This window comes from Fukomys damarensis, unplaced genomic scaffold, assembly GCF_012274545.1.
Source record: "Fukomys damarensis isolate Sample0158 unplaced genomic scaffold, DMR_v1.0_HiC HiC_scaffold_36, whole genome shotgun sequence".
Classification (NCBI taxonomy): Eukaryota; Metazoa; Chordata; class Mammalia; order Rodentia; family Bathyergidae; genus Fukomys; species Fukomys damarensis.
This window is the reverse complement of record NW_022900948.1, coordinates 17,001,850-17,016,965: the sequence shown is the minus strand read 5'-3', so window position 1 is coordinate 17,016,965 and position 15,116 is coordinate 17,001,850. Positions and strand designations below refer to the sequence as shown.

General features: G+C 46.7%; 1 protein-coding gene and 1 pseudogene across 1 annotated transcript in view; one reads left to right on the top strand and one right to left on the bottom strand.

The window, feature by feature from the left end:
* Nucleotides 1–15,116, top strand: part of Gabbr2 (gamma-aminobutyric acid type B receptor subunit 2) — a 364,313-nt gene that overhangs the window by 6,541 nt on the left and 342,656 nt on the right. The gene's annotated exons all lie outside the window — the stretch shown is intronic.
* On the bottom strand, nt 8,573–8,656 carry LOC117284387 (annotated as a pseudogene).

The window sequence follows — 15,116 nt, the reverse complement described above, 5'->3', positions numbered from 1 at the left end:
TTTTTTTTTTTTTTTTTTTTTGAGAAAGGGTCTCACTAAGATGCCCTCACTGGGCTCAAACTTGTGATCCTTTTGCTTTCGCCTCCCAGAGTGCTGGGATTACAGGCATGCATCGTCATGCCTGGCTTCATTTTTCCATCTATAAAATGGGGCTTGTGTAATCATGGCCTTATCAGATGCATAAGGAACCAGTGAGAAGACAGGTAGTACAGTCAAACTGATGGTTGGCATGCCGTGAGTGTCAGCAAATATTTGCTGCTTTTTTGTTTACCATCATTGTTGTACAATGTGAGGATAATTATGCTGTCCTCCCAGGGCTGTTAGAAGGAGGAAATAGTAAATGTAGAAGCTTCAAACACAAGGGAATTATAAGGTAGGGATTTCTGATGCTGCACTGCTAAGGAATACTGGCAAGATAGGATGTGAACACTAATGTCGTCATTGATGTGTGTGTCCTGCATGGTTCTTGCTCTGTCCTATGTCATAGCCACAGTAGCCCTTCTCCCCTTTGGGCTGTAGTTTTGTGGAGTCAAGATCAGTCTGATCCCCAGGGCTGGACAGGGCCAGGCATGCAGTGGGCATGAGGAGACAGTTGTGGGACTGAACTGTAAAGGAACTGCTGTCAGAATTAGCATCTCATGGGGTGCTTTGCCTGGATCACTTCCCCAGAGCCCTCACCCTTCCTCATCCCAGAGCTTAGGTGACGCCATATATGAGAAAGAAGTTGGCTGGCAAGACATTGCTGCCTTCCACATGTTTCCATCGATACTGAGCTTCCCAAAATGAGCCTTGGCTGTGCTAGTCTCCCACCAATTCCTAGACTTAGACAGGCACCCATGGGTGTATCTTCCTTGTCCCCAAATTCCTTTTCAAAGATGATGAGAGGAAGTGATGAGTGGGCTATCAAGGGCCTGTTTAGTACTTGGTATTGTGCTATTTTTTAGCAGGCTATCTTATGAGAATAGAGAAGTATCAACTTGTGAATATAGAGATCTGAGATTTCAGCAATAAAATTTGTAGCTGGAAATTTGAGTTAGCAGTGCAAATACAGATGCTAAACAATAGGCAAATAAGATATGTTTTCGGTTAGGATAGACTCGGTATGCTGCATTAGCAATTGAATCCTGAAATCTCTTGTTGTTTAACTCAGTAAAATTTATGTCGGGGTCACACGATGTCCTGTGAGTGTCAGAGGTCCTCCTCGGTGACTGTCCTTCAAGACATAACATAAGAACCTGGGCTGCTTTTGTGTTGTAGTGCATACATCTTTTGACTTCAAGAAGGGATAGCCAGAGAGTACTCTATGGGGAAGGCATACCAGGTTTTTTATCATCTTTACACAGAAGTGACAATGTTATTTCTGCTCTTATTTCATTAACCAAATATAGTTACTGGTTTCAAAAGAGGCTGGAAAATGTAGAGGAGAATATGGATGTCATGAGCACTTGTCATTTGGGGTCCTTCAGGAAGGAGATACTGATATAGATCTACAGGTATCAGAGATCTTGGGTGGATCTTGGGAAAGACAAAGGCATAGATAGGTAATTCCCTGGCTCTGATGCCGTTCTGATACCTGTGTAAGGAGAGGGGGATGGATGGAGGAGAATGGATAGGAAGAATTTCAGACTGAGGGCAGCTATTAGGGAGTCTTGGGAAGGACAGTGATAAGCTATGGAGAAAAGCTATCCATGAGGGGAGACCCGTGACAGACCCAGAGTTTGGCTTTGGGGCCCGTGCTGGGATATGGTGTCCTGAGCGGAATGTGATGCTGGATGACTGCACCTCTCATTAGTTCTCTCTTCAAAGGAGGTGACTGGCCCATCTAGCTGAATCCCATAGACACAGCCTGTTTCTGCCTCAGTGCCCTGGTACAGCATTGATCTAGAGAACCTTCTGCCAAGCCCCGTGCAAGACTCTGGAATCCAGAGATAGCTCAGATGCAGACCCTGTCCTTAAGGAGCTCACTGTGTAACAGGTGGTCAGGACAGACAGATGCAATTTCACATGGTGTGATCTAGTCCTGATAGGGGCCAGCACAGGATGCTGGGAAGGCCTTCTCTCTGCTAGGCACCTCCTTGCTCATTTCCCATGATGTTTGGGGAGTTCTTTTTCTTACTTTTTTGGTTATTTACTTTGGTGCTAGAAAGGTGAGAAAATTAAATGGTATAGTTTGCCCAATGAGCAGCTGCATTGCATCTGCTACTTTATTTTCTTCTTCTCTGTGGTTATGTAACAACACACCAGAGGCTGGTGAAGTGCTTCCCCTCTGCACCTGGCTGTGTAGGGATGAACAGGTGTTCTGAGTTGAAAACAGGGGATGGGAACCCCAGAGAGAGCCTGAGGTCTGGATTCTTGTGCTAGGTAGTTGCTAAGACTGTAGGAAGTTTTTGTTACTCTCTGTGAATTGCAGCTTGGATGGAGGATCTCTGCTTCACTGTTAGCACAAAGAGGCAGGCGCAGGGCATGTCTAGGGCCATCTCAGAGCCAGACACAGAACAGAAGCATGATAAATACTTATCGAACAAACAGATCTCAAAGCCTGGACTCCAGCTCTCCAGTTCTAAGAGGATTAATGGGCATAGTTTTAACAAATGGAGGAAGTGCTTTGTACGGGGTGAACTTCCTGCCTGCTTTTCATTCATTCTTTGAGGTTCTTATGATTTGATGCTTCTGGGGGTATGAAAAGAGGAAAGGATGCCTGTTGGATGTTCTGATAGAGATCATGTACAAAGCTGATGCCATTCTTTTTCCCTGACAAATGCACAAGAGGATGTAGCATCCTTCAGGGCATAGCAAAACTAGAAAAGAAATACCTTCCAGTGGCTGGGAAGTATTTTGGTTTTAAGAAGTCAGTTTACTGGATCAGTGCTCTAATAGGAGAAGTAGGAAGCAGCTTCTGGTATCCTGCTTCTACATCCAAGGAGATGGTAATTGAGAGCTAACTGAGGCAAGACTGGGCTCTGGTCCCAGTAGACATCCTAGGAGTGAAGGAGGGTCATCTGCCTTGCTGATTCAGGTGGTCCAGGAGCAGGTATGAGCACAGTTAGTAAAGAGGTACCCTGGAATGTCTGAATAGCAAGACTTCTTCTAGACTCTGCTCCTGGGCTGACCTTCTACTCTTTCTTTCCACGGTCAGTGCTGGCTCAAGAACTGGGCAAGCTCAGCCTGAAGGTAACCATTTATCTCCTTGATGGTGACATAATAGATCTGGACCCCAAGTGTGATAACCAACTTCATTAGAATTATGTTCAAACTAAGAGTAGATCAGTTCTAAGCTGGAGTTTGAATCTGAAAATTCTCCCCTGAGTGAAAGGCATCGACATCGGCATACCTTTTTTGGACTGATTGGAGAATTGTTTTGCCAATTTTGTACTTTTCTGGTCTTTTTGTTCTCTGGTTTATGTTGCTGGAAGGATGAAGTGTCATTGTCATCTAGAAAATTAGTGGCAGGTTCAAAATATGCAAGTGGTCTCATCAGCCTTTATCAGAGTCCACGTTCCATGGGTGCTGGCGGCAGCAGACCCCTTCCCCTGCCACTTGGCAAGGGCATCATTAGTCAGTGTTCTGATAAAATCTAGCCAAAGAAGGACTTTGTGGAGTGATGCATTATTGCTGCTCTCATGGGGCAAGGTCAGGAGGGCAGCACAGAGAAAATGATATTTTCACACTCTGCTCATGATCCACTTGACTTTGCTCAGAGGGAACTGATTTTGAAAGCAACAGCCACACTTACAATAATCATCACTTTATTATCCAAATCACTTTGTTTCTAGAACTACCCATTCATTGAAACCTTTCTGAAAATGCCCAGAATTGTTTCATGGATTTAAGTAGTAGACAAGGACCCGATGCCCCTCCAGGTCTATGACCAGAGCTTACAGTAAGGGCCTCATTCGGACCTTGACTTTGGTGGAAGGCAGAATTTACTTACCAGTCACTCTAGTGTCCCCTAGGGCCCACCAGGCCCACCTGGGCTCCTTGTAGGGTTCTAGGAATTTGAGACATATTGGGAAGCCCATGGAGAACTTCTAATCTCATTGTCATAAGCAAAGGAAAAGAGAACAGGGACATTTAAGAAGAAGGAAGAGAGAATAGAACAGTAACAACTCGCCTTTTCCTGGTGCTTCCCACATATCTGTATCCTTGTCAAGTGCTTTGCATCATTCAGTCTCAGTTCTCACTGCAATCTGATGAGGTCACCACTAATACTGTCCACATTTTACAAATCAGGCTGAGAAAGGTTAAGTGACTTGCTTAACATTGCAACCACCCAAGCAGCAAGCTCGGATTTGAGTCCAGAGGGTCTCACTGTGCTGTCTGCAGCGTTGGCATGGAGTGAACCAGCTTTGTGCCATTATCTTCCTCTCCTAAAAGCAAGTGCAAGTTTTGTCTGGAGCCGATACCTATTTCCCTTGTGAATTCCACCCAAGGCCTCGCCTCTCCCTCGAATTCAGCCCCACCCTCTCCCATTTCCCTGTCCACCCACTCAGCCACACACTGCCAGCTCTGTACTCTCCTCACTCTAAGTGTGTCTGTCTACACACCTGGCTTATACAGATCCTCTCTGTCCCCCTGCACCTGGAGAGCTTGTCTCTTGCAGAGCCTGTCATCTCCTGTTATGTTTACTCAGGGCGTCGGTGTTTGTGTCTGTTAGACTCAGACCAACTCAAGGCCAGTCGTTGGGCCGCCTTTATACCTCTGGGCTATCTGTGCTGAGCACCTGCTTGGCCCAAGCCCTGAGCTCGTTACAGGGCATGCCTGAAATGACTGTGTCCTCAAAGGTGCATGGGGAGGTGGCCAGGTCTCCTTCCCATGTGGCATGAAAAGTGACGCTGCAGTGGGCCCTGGGCAGACAGAGGGGCTGTCCCTGATTGCCCAGGTATAGCACCAGTGGCCTGGCCACCTGTTCAGGTGGTCTCTTTACTTGAGGCTCCTACAGGGCTGTTCTAGAAATGGGAGCAAAACTTTTCCTGTGGCCTTGAAGGCCCTCTGGGGTCTGCCTTGTCCACTCCCAGATTCCCTGCTGAGTGGAGCTCTGACCTTCTGGGCCCAGTTTCATGGTCCTTTTTGTCTCTTGGTGAATCTGGTCCTCCCTGCACAGGACCTTTGCACAAGCTGCTCTTACTGCCTGGAATGCTTTTCCACTTTTCTTAATCCTTTGCATACTAGCTTAAGCATGCCTTCTCTGCGCTCTCTGATCGAGGAAATTCTATAGCACATATTTTATAAGGACTATGGAGTTTTCTTTCTAGTGCTTATGTAGCAGGAATGTTCATGAGAACACAGGGGCTCACATCACTAGGCACCCACTATTTTACTGTTGTTTTATTATTATGCATACAATATAAAATGTTGTGTAGTCACATAGAACTTGATTCTTATTTCAGCAAAGGATTGTGTGTTTGAGGCCAATGAAAAAGTTCATGATCTGTGTCTGGGTGTCACCAAATGGGTTCCCCTAGTTAAGGGTTGTTTGTAAGCCCACCCATGTCTGGAAGGATTTGAGGGTACTGAGAACTCAGAGGTGGCCCCATGACCCTAAGGCTGGGCTATTTTCCCTAGTGAAGCCCATAAGGCTCTGTTTTGTCACTGCTAATTTTTATTCCCAACCTCACCTGGCTGTGAGTAGGGCTGGCCCTTAAGGACAGGCATGGCATCTGTTTAGCAGGTGCTTGGGAACATTTGGAGCAATCACAAGTCTCTGCACTGGGTACCTCACATGGCCCCTGGCGCACTGTCAGTGCTCAGCAAGTATGTTTTGCATGAGTGGCACTAAACACATTGTATAATGTAACACTCTTGGATAGATCACAACTGAGCCTCCCAATGGAGCAGAGGGGGAAGACATCATGAGGCATTTGTGAGGAATGCATTGGTCTGAATGAGTCCTGGGCTGGAAAGCAGGAGAGATGTCCTGGTGTCCATTACACATGCCTCTTTAGGATCCATAGACAGATACTTTAGGTTAGAGGCAGAGCTGTTCAATGGACAGAGCTCTGGACCCTACATGGGTGACCTGACTGATGATTTCTAGTGGGTGACCTCGAACTAGACACCCAAATTCTCTGCACCGTAGTTTCATCACCTGTAAAATGGGAATAATAATATCCTTCCTGTTTCCAATGGAATTATTATAGAGATGGGGGTGGGGGTTAGTGTAGAAGGGCTTTTAAAAAAGCTATAAAGAGGCACAGATATAAGACATGCCACAAGAGTAATTCTGGACCATTTCAGGTTATTGGATGTTTCCAATAACATCTTTATATAAGACATAGAGATGTTATTCACACATGAGCTTCATTTGGCCTCTTAATAAAGAAGGACATGGTATTGTATTAGATTATAACACCCTGAAAGGAGTTCTGCAGGACCTGATGTTTGGTGACCCTTGCAGGTTGTCTTATCAAAGCATCTGGAACTAGAGATAGTTAAAACCTTTTCCTCTCAACTGTCAGAAGTCTTCAGAAGGCAGTCATTGTCTTTGGCAGATGTCAGGCCCAAGACCATCCATAGCCAGACTGTGGGGCTAGGGGCAGAGATTTGGGGCATGGGACTTAGTGAGGGCTGCCTGCTGTGAGCAGTAGTTTGGGATCCAGGATGGCAGTGGAGGTGCTAGGCTTGGTGGCTGAGGTACAGCCACGCAGATGAGCTGGAATATGAAATGCTCAGCCCAGGACATTCCACTGCTGCTGGTCATGTAGACAACAGTATGCCTGTGTGCTGAGCTAATAGTTTTTCTTTTATCCAGAAAGATCTCTGATGCTCCCCAAGCAGGTATGCTCATATTTGGGGAAGACCTGGGCTAGGCAATATGGAAGAGACAAGCCTGGCTTGAGAGGTTTGGGGGTACTAGTTGCCAGTTGGCTCCCACATCCTCAGAAAAGCACTGGGCTCATTCCTGTGGGTGAAGGAATTTTAGGTCATCAGCTTGGCTTTGCTGTGATTGTTCCTACTTCTGTGCATGCTGTGGCCTGGGAGCTCCTAATCTCAGCCTTGTGCCTCTGCCTTGGAGAGAGCAAAGTGGTAGATCATTACTGAGGTACTTCTATGTGCCAGGCCCAGTGCTGTCATCTGTGCACCAAGAATGACATGGCTCAGTAGAAAGAAGCTGCTGGGAGCTGGGAAGGCCAAGGTTGACTCTTAGCTCTGTGGGGCAGCCATGGGCTGGCTGTGTCCCTGAGCTCCTGCCTTAATGAATGGAAGGTTTGATAGCTGACAAGCCGAGTGGTGGGAGGACTGAATGTGATAAAGCGGATGGACCTAGCTCTTGGTAGATGTTCAGCAGAAGGGACTAGTGGTCTGCTTGGCAAGCATGGACCTGCTTCTGTGTTGTTATGTGATGTGCCCAACAGTTGCAGAATGGGCCTCTTAGAATGTGAGTAGCTCTGGCCACCAAGTCTGACCACTTCTGTTGTGTGCTAGTGTGCATCACCTTCGTGGTTCTTTCATGGTACAGATATGAGGTCAGATTTTATGGTCCTGGAAGCATGATGTGACAGGAGCAAGGGCCTGGGCTCTGTTCTGGCTCTGTTTTTCCTCAGCTTTTTAGAAGCCCCTCCTCTCCTTGTCAGGGTGCTTTTAGGATTGCTGAGGAACAGGCCACCTTACCTAAAGAACAGAGTGGTAGGGAGGGAAAGTGGTGAGATTTGACACCCCCTTCCCTGGGTCTGAAACTGTTAGGTTGTGTCTGCTGGGTAATACAGCCTTGCATGGGGCCTCCTGGCAGGAATGGGCAGGAAGAGCTAGGAGGAGGACCTTGCTTGCAGTGTAGCTGGGGTGGAGATGGTGGCTGATGTGGGAGCCCGCAGCTCCTGCCTGATGGGAGGGCGCCCTCAGGGACAGTGGCTGTGTGGACCAGTGCAAACTGAAAGTTCTCAGTGTTGAGACTAGAGTCCTCAGCTTCTGTTTGAGTACCAGACCACACCTGAGTGTGAGGACCTGGAGAAGGAGGCCTGTGTCCCCAGGTTGGCCTCCTAAGGGGCCAGGCCCTGCATTGGTTTCAGAGGCACTTCCAGGCCTTTACTGCTACTGTTGGCCCTGGGGCCGAGCTCAGAGGCACAGAGGCTGGCCACACGGCCTGGCTCGGAGGACACCTCAGAGTGTTCAGGTGAGGAGGGCTCTGAGATCTGTCAGTAGGGGCCCACCTCGGGGGGCCCTGGGCTCTAGGCCAGGTGTTGAGAGTGTACCTGGATTGGCAGATAAAACGAAGGTGGTGAGACACATTGAATGTTCTTTTCATGGAGGCACACGTAAAAGCTGTAGGAGCACCCAGGAGAGAGGACATGAGTTCTCACTGTCCCACAGTGGGTGACCTCAGAGCTGTCCAGAGGAAGATGTGGGAGGGGGAACTGGTGAGCAAAGGCAGAGAGGTAGATTTTGAGGACCTAGTGCAAAGCCGTGGAGATGTGGCAACATGGTGGAGAGTGGTAGAAAGACCTAGAAAGCCACTGCCTTTAGGAACTGGTGCAAAGGCAGAGAGGTAGATTTTGAGGACCTAGTGCAAAGCCGTGGAGATGTGGCAACATGGTGGAGAGTGGTAGAAAGACCTAGAAAGCCACTGCCTTTGGGGCTCAGGGTTTGAAGCATGTTTTTCAATAAGCAATAATCGCACCTCGGATAAACCTCATTGGTTATGATACTGCCACTGTGCAAAGCTGAAGCATGTTTTTAAGCAATTGGTGCTCACTAAAAGCCTCCTTAAGGTTCTGGCTTCTACATTTGTTGTTAGTGAAAAAGCTTCCTGCTGGCTAAAGGCCACCCTCAGGTCACCTGGGAGCTGGACAAAGTCACCTCCAGAGACATCACAAAATCCAAGGTATAGGAGAAGGAAGGTGGATTAGGCAGACTTCGAGTTCAGGCCTGCCTTTGTCATTTCCTAGGGTTGTGGCCTTGGTCAAGCCTGTATTTTATAAGCTATAAGGGACTGCTTTTCCATCTGTACAGTAAGGCAGGGGGTTACCTGCCTTGCGGAGGGTCCCTGAGGCTAGGATTAACTATGCCCCAGAGCTCCCACTCCAGTGGATGCCTGCAAACGCTAAATGGGAACAGGATCCAGCATTGTTTGACATCATTTAAGTTTGGGAGGGAGGCCGCCAGGAAGCCATTCTAATTTTAACAATCAAAAAATGACTCAGGTTCTGAAGAGGACCTGGTAGTGATTTTAAAGCTTACTCTAAGTTGCATCTGTAGGTGGACATTACAGAAGCAATCAGCTTTACATCTTTCTTAATAGCTTTCTTGATGAAGGGAAGCAGAGAGCAGCAGTGGTCTGTGGTGCGATCACTTGTGGAACCTCAGCAGCAAGAAGCCAGGTTGGCAGGCCTGGCTGAGCCATCTGGGGCAGAAGCCTGGACCTTCCTGGGCCTGTCCTGCCTGTCAGGGTGATGGGCAACCAGGTTGGCTGCAGAGGAGATTTCTCTTTGTGACATGGGGGCGCCAGGGAGCCACACACGGTGCTGGTCCACCGTGTGTGTACTAGCTGGTGCTAGTACAGTCTGTGTGTGGCTGGATATCAGAACGGGATTGGGCCTCTCTTCTGTCCCCCAGTGGGACCGATTCTGAATTTGGAGACAGCAGAACTGCCAGGGGTGGCTGTCATTTTGTATTCCAGTGATTAATCAACACGTCTGGAGAGGATGGAGCTCTTGCTTCCCATCTGGGACAACGAATGGCTTTCCTTTCGAGACCTGCCAGGTTCCAACCCTTTTGCAGCCTGCCACAGATTACTTCTCTGGGCAGAGAATGATGGGCTGTTCCTAAAATGCATTTGGATGGAAGAGATTCTGAGCAGAGCAATACAGTGGTTTTCTCAGAAGTACTGATAAAGAAGTTGATGTTTAAAGACTAAATTGGATTTTTACCAAAAAAGACTCGGTTCTGGGTGTTTAGTGAAAAAGAATTATAATGGCTTTGAGGGGTACAGAGAAGGAAGGATGTGTTCAGAATGCAGGTGTGGGTTAGGGAAGGCTGGGTCCTATTGTCACTGTGGGAATTTGGGCTCTCTGTGTTTCTTTGCCTGTAAGATGGGGAAGGCATCTGCTCTGTCTTCTCAGTGTGATCTTCTGCTTCACTTGGATAACGGCCCTGGAAAGCCCTGACCAAGGCCAGGGTGGGCCTCTCTGTGGTTAGGTGTTTTGTTGAGGCGTCTGCTGTGCGATCAGGGATCTTACACGTGCTGTGCAAGGAACAGTGCTATGAAGACAGTGGGGACTGAGCCAGTCTCAGTTCTGTTTTAGGAAGTAGATGTCAAGGCTATTCTTGTTTACAAGTCAAAATTTATGTTTTAAGAAGAAAATAGTTAGTTGGATTCTTTCATCCAGCAGAGATTCATTCAAGGCTCATTGGAACAAATAAATATATGTGGAAAGATTTTCTTGTGTGGTTCAGATGTGTATAAGAAGCTAGTTTAAAAGCTTTCAAATCAGGACAAGCACAGCGGGGCCATGAAAAGCTCTCGTACTGACTCTTATTTTTTGCTTTTGAGACAGGGTTTTGCTATGTAGCCAGGTTGGTCTTGAATTTACGGTGTAGCCTAGGCTGACCTCAAACTTCCTGCCAGCCTCCTGCTTCAGCCTCTCAAGTGCTGGGATTAGAGGTATGTGGTTTTATGTTGACTCTTGGAATCAAACAGGGCTAGCATCTTTTGGGAACAGTAAAGATTTTAGAGGACAATCCTGCTCCCTCTGTGGCTGCAGCAGTTGCTTTCTCCAAGGCAACCCTTCTTTTCCTTTTTGGTATCGAGGACCTTGCATTTGTGAGGCAGGGGCAGCACTGCTGAGCTAAATCCTCTCCAAAGCAACCCTTCTTATTCAGAGTTGAATAAGACCTTCCAGAAACCTGGAAGTGGGGATCCTGGCTGCTTGTGTTCCTGCACTAAGAGCATACAGGAAGTTGCCCAAGTGACATGGCAGGATGACAGTTGCCAGCATCATCAGGACAAACACATTGCAGCCTTGGCTTCTGCTCCATGTCCTTGACAGGTAGGGAATCATCTCTCCCTGAGGCCCAATGAGGGAAGCATTCTTGTCGTTTCCATTTTGCAGATGAAAAGGTGAGGCAAGGAAGGTTCAGTAACTGCCTAAATCTATTTGCCTAGTACCCAGCTAAACTTGGGTTCATACCCAGGCAGCCTAGTTTCAGGGAATATGCCTTGGTTTGTTTTCTTTTCAATTTTTAGTTTAAAAAAATTAGTACATGTTTGCAGGACATAATGATTCCATTCATCATGGGGAGCTAGTACACGCACATAACACATCCTAATTCTTTTTTCCTCTCCCTTCCCTTCCCCTCCCTTTATTTTCCCTCCATCTCTTGGTCCTCTTACCTTTTGCAAAAGATCTGTCTCTCTTTTTCCTATTATCTGTATTTTACTTTGCTCTTTATTTATGTTTTGATTTCTCACAGAAGAGAACATATATAATATTTAAACTTGTGTGTCGGATTTATGCTAGCTAACATTGTGGGCTCAAGGTGCATTCATTTTCCTGCAAATAATTCAAGTTTATTCTGCTTCACGGAGTTGTGTAGATTTAGCTGATAGGTACTGTGCTGCTGCTATGAACATCGGTGTGCTTGTATCACTGTAATATGACGTCTTTAACTCTTTTGGGAAGATACCTTCAAGGCGAATACCTGGGATGAATGGAAATTTGAGGAATCTCCATCCCATGTCCTAGCTAATATGTGCCACTCACTGTCTTTGTGTCTGGCTCTCAAATGGACCTCAAAAGATCAAGGAACACTGTCACCTGCCTTCCCACAGGTAATCTGATCCTTGTTCCCATTGTATAGCTGCAGAAACTGAGGCTAATTAATGGAGAAGCCTTGACTCACTAAAGCCATGTCATGGGATTGCAGGAGAACCAGGACCAGAACCTAGGTCTTCGTTACAGTGGTGACCTTCTCTAGAAAGCCCTCCCTTCCCTTAGGTTCTTCCATCCTATTCCCACTCTCTCTTTGAGAGAATGAGGGCAACAAGAGCATCCAGCCCACACTGACCTTGCCTTTCTCATCCCCTTCATGCTTTGTTCTCTCTCCTTGTAGAGGCCTGGGTGCCAGGACCCTTTCTTGAAAAGAAGATATCTATGTTTTCTTTAAGATAGACGTTTTTTTCAAGTGATTTGAATAAAGCATAGATATCATATTGGTCAAATTTTGCCGATGATGCCAAGATAGAAGGATTAGGAAATATTTTAGATGACAGAGCCAGAAAACAAATTTCCTCTGGGTTATATTCACCCCATTGCTTCAGGATTCTAGGATTCCTTTTTCAGCATTCAGCACATCACCTGGCACTTGGTTCAGAAAACCAAGGACAGGACAAAGTCAATGAGCCTTGTAGAGAGTGGGTGGGAAAGAGCCCAGGGCACTTGTGGACAGAGACACATTCTGATTTCCAGAGGAAGGAACTGTGGTCTGCTGCTGTTACTGGGGCGTGTTGGTGTAGACACCCAGGCTTCCTGGGGAGGCCAGGGCCCCAGGGGTGCTGAAAATGGAGCCTTCTTCAGGCATGAGAAGGATGTGCTGGTGAAGGTGATCCCAATGAACCCATGGAACTGTCTGAAGATGAGAGGAAACACTTTCATTGGTGACCTTTTCATCCCAGGCCCTGCTGCACCCCTTAAGTGCTAGCCAAGAGACCCCTGTGTGCTAGGTCCTGGTATGGGTGCTGGTGGGAAGTATCAAGCATGTCCCAGCTCCGTGGAGGTTATGAGCAGGCTTTTCTTGTACTGTGAATGTGTGGTGCCAGAGCAGGACATGGAGAAATCCAGTCACTCTAAGGTGGGCAGCCTGGGGCCAGGAGCTGAGCCCTGTGATGAGAAGGGTGGCACTGATGGAGTCCCTCCTCGGCCAAACTCCAGTCAGGCTCCTCTGAGTGCTCTTTAGTGAGGCCTCAACTTTGACCTTTGGATTTGTCTTTGTATCACACAATTTTACCAAGAGTCCTGCTAAGTCAGGTGGTGAGAATTCCCCATCTAAATCCCTTATCTCTTACCATCCCAGCCAAGGTCTGCTTCCCTGGCCCACTTTCATCCAGAATTCAAGCCAGGTGGTACAGCCAGGTGAGATGTGTGTGGAAAGAGGACCCGTATGGCCACCTGAGGACACCCACACACCTGAGCTGTGCGCACTGTGCTGGTGCAGGTGCAGGTGCAGGGAGAGGTGGCCCACACACCCTAGTTCAGCTGTGGGTGGCAGTGGCAGAAGGACCAAGGTGCCAGAGCTCTGTGCAAGGCAGACCCTTCACTGAAGAAGCTGGGTGCCCTGGATGAGGGGCAGCAGCTGGTAAAGAAAACCAGAGTTGCAGAGGTAAAAGAACATTTTACATAGGGGCTATTGCAATAGGGGAAAGAGACCTCAATGTAGAACAGGGTTGTATTTGGAATACAGCATGGACCAATAGGGATTCAGAACCAAGAAACTGACTGAGGCTTGGAGATGGAAAATTACTAAGAGGAAACACTAGAGAGGGGGGATTCTGGGTGGGATTCTTGAGAAAGGCTGGGATGAACAGATATTATTTGGGAATGGTGGGGATGAGGAATTGGATACATGTCAGGAGTAGAGGATTCTTAATGGGGTGTTGTGCCACATTCCTGTAATCCTAGCACTCTGGGAGGCTGAGGCAGAAAGATTGCAGGTTTGAGCCCAGCCTGGGCAACTTAATGACTTAGTGAGATCCTATCTCAAAATAAAAAATAAAAGGGGCTGGAATGTAGCTCAGTGTGAAGGCCCAATACTGAAAGAAAAAAAAAAAAAAAGAGAGAGAGAGAGAATTCTTGCTACCCTGACTTACTAGGATTTTTGTTAAAATTGGACAATATAAAGACAAACGCAGAAGCCCAAACACTTAAGCCTACTTGGGAGGAATACTCAGAGAAGCCTGACTAGAATTTGTCCAGAAGAGACTGACCTGGGATATATCCAAGAATTCTGATATGGAATCCCTATCCATAGGAGGAGCTCATTGTCTACTGTGGAGACAGACGCGTGAAAGCTGTAACTGTAATTCGGATTGGAAGAAATGCGTGGAGGCCTGGAAGCATCATTCATTCATTCCCTTATACATTCAACAAGTATTTGCTAGGGTACCGCTCTGGTAGGATGGATGGTGTAATTGAACAGGTCACTTTGTCTGGGGTGGGGGCTCCTTTCTGGGAAGGGTGGCATTGTAACAGCCAGCCTGGAGGAGAGCGCAGAAGTTCGTCCTTAGGCCAGGGAATTTGTCACAAAAACATTTGGCTTTGATCTTTTGGGATAAATGTTTTATCTTGGAATCACAAAGCCAAGTTTTCCAGTCTGAGAGGGCATAGGTGTCACTGAGCTCCATGGACAGTTTCTGTCTTGGGACGTTATACCACAGGGTCTTTTGCATCTTTTAAAAAAACATTCTAATGATAAACTTGTATTTTAATATTTGGAGAGTTTGTGTTAAAAAGATAGTGTGTGTTTTTATTATAGAAGTAATTTATTATAAAAATGCAAATAGAAGTGCAAATAGAAGAAAGAAAATTAAAATCCCTGACACCACCACTATCTGACATAATCGCTGTTAATGTCATGGTTTTCTTATCACACATTTTTTTAAAAAATTCAGGTCATTTACTGTTTGTTGCCTGTATTTTTTCCCCGTTTTTAAAGTTGTGGCTAATTACACTTCCCCCCACCCTTTAGCTCTACATCGTGAAGAGCTTTCTAGGCCCTTTCAGAGTCTCTGCTCCATATGTTTGGGTGGCTTCCCAAGTTTCTACTAGATGAGTAGCTTATCTGAATAATCTGTGGTTGAACATGTGCCTCCAGTTGTGAGTGTGGGTGTGTTTTGGTGATTCTAAACAATGCTGCCTTTCATAGCCTCCACACTAAATATGTGTGCTTTTCCCAGATTTGCTTTTTGGCTGGGCTAAAGGGGATGCAAAACTTAAGTATTTTAATGCACCGTTATCTCTGCCATTTAAAGAGAGCTTATGGTGGGCTTTGTGTGCATCACCTCATTTAAATGTCATAACATGGATTGGAACTCGTATTATTTCCTCCTTCAGGATAAAACATTGAGTCATAGATAGATGTAGTAGTCTGCCCCAGACCTCAGAGCTGAATGGTGGTACAGAGGGCAGAAA